At 39.5% G+C, this 6,000-nt stretch overlaps 1 protein-coding gene across 8 annotated transcripts in view; it reads left to right on the top strand.

Moving 5' to 3' along the window:
• Nucleotides 1–460: 460 nt before the first annotated feature.
• The window catches only part of TSC1 (TSC complex subunit 1), a 33,649-nt gene continuing 28,109 nt past the window's right edge, over nt 461–6,000 (top strand). For 3 of the 8 annotated variants that reach the window (XM_075185299.1, XM_075185302.1, XM_075185296.1), the window contains exon 1: nt 461–686. The gene's annotated coding sequence lies outside the window, so the exon portion shown is untranslated. The other 5 variants (XM_075185303.1, XM_075185301.1, XM_075185297.1 and 2 more) reach the window with 4 other exon arrangements.

The following is a 6,000-nucleotide window of genomic DNA, read 5'->3' as shown; positions in this document are numbered from 1 at the left end:
TGAAGCCAACGAGGAAAAGTTGTACTGTTCAGTTGTTTGTTCATCCAGAATAAAAAAAGTGGTAGTGTGCACAAACACATTAACATAGAATAAAAAGTTGTACTATTCATTTGGTCAATAATTAAAGAGAAAAAAAACCTAACTATTGCAAAGGCTTCATGCACCTGCAGAATATTGTCAGTTTATGAGTTTTTTGCTTATATAGCACCAACAATAAATACTGGTAAACAGAACCAGACTCTGTCTAGCTGCAGAGATAAGGGGCTGCCTCCTAGCTGTTGACTTGCAGGTAACATGACACTGACAGTCCTTATTCTACTTTGACACTTTGATAATCACGTGCACTCGGGCCCCGCCCCCATTTGAGACTTTTATAGGATTCCGATGACGTCATCCCAGGCAAAATAGTGCCGTGCTCTATAGTCACGAGTTACACTGAAAGCCCGATGGTATCCTTCCGCGCCGCTGTCCATAGGGATATCTCTACCGAGAGGCGGCCAACGGGTTTAGGACGCTGACGGACGTACTGGGGAACGATCTGGGAGAGGCTCTGGAGGGTGTTCTCTTTGGGGAAGCTGACGGCAGCGAGAGGAGTCGCGGGACTACTTTCTCTCTCAGGCGGAAGGAGAACGACGGAAGGGGGAGGCACTGCGACGCAAGATGGCGGCGCCCTGAGGAGTTGTGAGGTAAACAGGCTGAGTGCTAGTGAGTACAAAAACAGAGGCATCTAGTGGGCATTCCTGGTGTGAGAGGCGGTGTGAGGTATTGGGAGAGAGTAGGCAGCTGGCAGAGGGAGGACACTGCGGAGAGGTACAGGGGGGACTGCTGTGTTATGTGTAATTAGTCATGGGGCTGCTGGAGATGGACAGGGGGCTCTTATTCCTTTCTTATTGTTATTGGTGTCATGGTAGTGTGCAGATCTGAGTGTGTAATACTCAGTATAATTATATCCCAGCTCCCCTGCCTTATTCTGAGCTGTGCAATGTGCAGGTCTGAGTGTGTAATACCCAGTATAATTATATCCCAGCTCACCTGCCTTATTCTGAGCTGTGCAATGTGCAGGTCTGAGTGTGTAATACTCAGTATAATTATATCCCAGCTCCCCTGCCTTATTCTGAGCTGTGCAATATGCAGGTCTGCATGTGTAATACCCAGTATAATTATATCCCAGCTCACCTGCCTTATTCTGAGCTGTGCAATGTGCAGGTCTGAGTGTGTAATACTCAGTATAATTATATCCCAGCACTGATACCTTATTCTGATAGGTGTCTTGTATAGGTCTGAGTCTGTAATACTCAGTATAATCACATTCCAACTCTCCTGCCTTATTTTGATAGGTGCAATGTATAGGTCTGAGTGTGTAATACTCAGTATAATTATATCCCAGCTCTCCTGCCTTATTCTGATAGGTGCAATGTATAGGTCTGAGTGTGTAATACTCAGTATAATCATATTCCAGCACTGCTACCTTGTTCTGATAGGTGCAATGTACAGGACTGAGTGTGAAATACTCTGTATAATTATATTCCAGCTCTCTTACCTTATTCTGATTGGTGCCCTGTATAGGTCTGACTCTGTAATGTAGTATAATTATATTCCAGACATCACCCCTTATTCTGATGGGTATCATGTAAAGTCTGAGATCTAACATCCAGTATAATTATTTTCCACTGTCCCCACCTTATTCTGATACATGTACTGTCAGTGTACAGATCTACAGCTCATAATACTCTTCCAGCTCTCCTTATTGTGATAGGTGTCCTGCAGGTGTGTTCCTGCAATCTCTACCCTCGGTCCCATGCAGTCAGGTCTGTCACCCATGCTGGAAACACAGCCTGACAGACCACTGCTCTCCCCCTTCTTGTCTGTATCTCTGCACAAAGTCCTGTTGGTGGACAGGGTTGTAGTGCTTTTGGGAGAGGGGATATGTGGCTGCATCCAGTTCAGAAGTGTGATCTTTCCTTACTAAACATAACTAAATCCTCCCTGTAATGACAGGTTAGTGGAGTCCAGTGGCCTCCGTGTAACTAAGAAATACCTAAATATGTTCTAGTTATCTCCTCCACCTTAGTATGATATCCAATCCATGTAAATTGCTGGGGTAATAACATCCATCATAAATGTATTGCAGGCCAGTCACTCCTTATTGGCATAGGAGTCTTGTCCTTGTGCTGGTGTAGAATTATAACACCATGTATAATGATATTTTAGGTCTTGTCCTGATGTTATAGGTCTGGTTTTAGAGCAGCTGACAAAATTATATTCCACCTCTCCCTTATAGTGTTAACTGACCTGTCTGTGCAGTCATGTTATTCCACCCATGGTCTCCTTTATTTTAATTGATTTGACAGATGTCCACACAGTAATTCACCTCCTTGCTTGTGTTATCAAAGTTTATAAACAATTGTAAACTTTTGTTATATATATTTGTATCTGGTGAAGTTAGAGTATTTGTTTTTGGTGCATTTTAGAAAATAGGATTCGTTGCTTTGTCTTTTTGTGAGATTTTCTTACAGCAATCAAACAATTGTTCACACCCAAAAATATTATGTTTTCAATATTTGTTGTGTTGTCGCTGTGTGATCTAATAGGATACTTTTTCAGTACTAAATAACTATGCAAGGTTTGGCAGGGTTTATCTTGAGAGCTGTGTAAGATATTTGCCAACAAACAAACTTCTTTAGATAAGGCTGTACTTGGGGGTGCATTACATAAGATTTGATAAATCTGCTATAGTTCCAAATATTTGTAGTAATGAAGTGTTTGATGGACAAACAGTTTAATGAAGCCCTTGCTGTGAGAGGTGATCCATCTTAAGAGACCTCTCCTTGAAGACAGTCTACTGTTGTGTTATTTTGGACGAAGGGGCGGTTTGTGGTTCTTTCAATTTTAATACATGTAGCTGGGTGTTCTGCTAATCCAACGCCTCTCATTTATCTGTTTATATTATGAATGTGGATAGCATGTTATGAAAGCTCACAATATCTAGAAATACTATTTTGCTCTATTCTAAATGCTTCGTTCCAGGAAACCTATAGATAGCTAATGGAAATCTGTTAGAGTGATTAGTTGGTGTCAATGCATATGTCTGCCTCAGGCTTTGCTCCTTTCACTGATGGTATAAAGAGATATTTTAATTGATGTGTTATCTGTCTTCCATATCTATATATAGGCAATTATTTATATAATGTTTGTGTTGTGTTTTTTATGTAAAGTTTGTTGGATTTATCTCTTCCTGTCAAGTTAGTACAGAAATTTGGATGATGTCTACATTGCATAATTTAGGCTATGAGGCTTACTTACTAACATTACTCAAAGGTGCAAATCTGTACGAATATCATGGCATCCAATTTAGCTTTAGTCTGGCTAGTGTAATATGTACAATTAATGCAATGTATGTAAAGGCCTCTCAATGTCCAGGTAAGATTTGCTTGCATTTCTGCTACAGGAACTGGTGTTGAGGAAGATGTGGTTTGTTTAATGAGCATTTACTTTGGTTTTAAGTGACTTACCAAACCATTAACCCTGAAACTATATATCTATATCTATTCTAAAAAAAATTCAGCTTTTTGTAATGGAGAAAGGAGAAATTAATCTTTACCATTTATCAGGGCTGCAGTGGACAAAAGAGTGCTAGATTAGTAAACACACATTGGTGTAGCTGTACTATATAATAAAACTTTAGTGACCCTCTGAAGACTCCCACCACCACCCCCCTTTTTTCCATTCTTTACCTAACGTTTGTTCTCTCCTTGAGCTCTGTATATATGTACCCCATTGTCCTGTTTCTTGGGTTTTGTATTATTTGAGCATGTGAGGTTGGATTGTTATCTGTACCAAACTTTATTGTTGCACTAGTTACATCTCATGTTTTTGTTCAATAAAAAGATTGCACACACAAAAACTTTATTCACATTATCCTTGTTTTAAGCCTTGGCGATAGTAATATCTTGGAAATATCTACTGGATAACTTGCTAGTGTTATTTTGAGCATTGTATTTCTGATAATTTTCCTTGGCCTTTACCTGATGTGTGAATTGTCTGCACGTAATGTTATGGCCAAAGTGGAAGAAGGCTGATAAGAGTATTGGGCCCCAAAACGTTTTGTATGTTTTGCAAATGAATCCTTTAAAGATCTCTGAGGAAATCTTTTCACTATTGGTCCAGTCACAAGGCACAGCTGAGCGAATAGGCAATGTAGTGTATTTAGTTTTACTTGGAAGATGTGACTGACAACCCCTGAAGCCCCTTATGGGACGGCTTCAATTGTTGGCAGTTTTCGCCGCAGAAAAAGTGTTACCGTTATTACTGTAATATTAAGCAGGATTTCAGCCCTGAGTCGCGAGCTGAAATCCAGCGGGAAATGTACTGTAATAACTGTATTTACGCGTAATGACGGTAATAGTGCACGCGCCGCGTTACTTTAGGCAGTAATGCCAACAATTGAATATGCCCCTTAGTGTCTGAATACCTCAGTCATGTGCTTAGTTTGCAACATTTGCATTGGATCTGCTGAAATGTATTTAGTTTTGCACATTTGATAGTTGCATATTTGTTGTAGTTGCATATTTTATAGTTATTTAGGCGGTGGGAGGTCCCTGCTCGCATGACTACAGTCCCGATCCTGTAAATGCACCTTATTACATTTTTGGTACAGTGTTAAACGCAACAATAAAACTGTTTGTTTTTTTTGTTTTGTTAATATAGTGCCAGGATAATTAAACGTTGGTCTTCCCTGCATGCCTACAGCTGACACTTGGTGTGATTTCTTACTTTTACAAATAAGGACAGATGTATGTAGAGTCTAGAGGTGTCGAGTGGTGCTAGAAGATTGCTTTTTCCCTCTTTAACGCCATTGCTTAAATGTGTTGGACGTTGCTGAGAGCTAACAATGCCACCATTCCTCACCATCTGGCACCCCTACTAAGAGTGCAGTCAGTAGTCGTTGCTCTACGCTAGGCCCATCTCTAGCTGAATCAGCAAGTTGTAGTGGTCACATGAGGTAATGAGCAGCTATTAGCCCAGATTCTTCTGCTAGACTGATCCCTTCTTTTTTTATTCATCTGGTATTTCACAGCATAAATATGGGCAGGTAGAAATGCCCATCTAGACGAGACTTTGTGTCTGAAAACAAAAACACATAACTTTGTTTATGCTACGATAGGAAATAGTCTAATCCACAGCTTTACATCTCCATCTACTGGGTTTGTTTCATATATGCAATTAACTAGAGGCTTCCAATGGACAAACCTTAAGAAATCAGTATAAGGTTGTGGGCTAGATTTACTAAGAAAAAGTGGGGATGTTGCCTATAGCAACCAATCAGAGTCTAGCTTTCATTTATTTAGTATATTCTACAAAATGACAGCTAGAATCTGATTGGTTGCTATAGGCAACATCCCCGCTTTTTCAAATCCGCAGCTTAGTAAATCTAGCCCTGCGTCTTTGATGGATAGGTTTAAGTCTACATATTGATGACATTGGCAAGGCATTTGTGGCTGTGTGGAAGCTTTTTAATTGTGTAGTGTTTGCTGGTTTTCTGTGAAAGCAACAAAAGTACAAAAAATCTTTAGAATGGATGAAAGGTTTGTCCCATTTTTAAATCTATAATATTAGTTTCTTCAGCAATTGGGGGGGGGGGGCACAGATAGTGGGCTATATTTACTTCTCTCTTCCTGCAGTTTTATTTAATAGAATCGTTATTTAGATTATAATCCAATGATTCTCTTGACTTCTATTAATTAATGCTGCGTATACATATCTAGATGTTTTGCATTTTACACACAAGTGCAGTTGTATTTTTATTTGGTATTTTGCAACATATATGTGTCCATGGTAAGTTCTACTATTAAACATGTTACTTTGTTGCTTAAGTACTTTTGTCCAATGTTCGTTTTTTTTTTATTATTTTACTCTGTTTCTGGTGCCAATTTTGGAGTTAAACTTTTTGCGAGTTAAAGAATAGTAAAGAAGCCAAAATAGTCATTAAGTTACACCTAG

Source organism: Mixophyes fleayi, chromosome 9 (assembly GCF_038048845.1).
Source record: "Mixophyes fleayi isolate aMixFle1 chromosome 9, aMixFle1.hap1, whole genome shotgun sequence".
Classification (NCBI taxonomy): Eukaryota; Metazoa; Chordata; class Amphibia; order Anura; family Limnodynastidae; genus Mixophyes; species Mixophyes fleayi.
The sequence above is the reverse complement of the archived record's forward strand: the minus strand, read 5'-3'. Positions and strand labels throughout refer to the sequence as shown.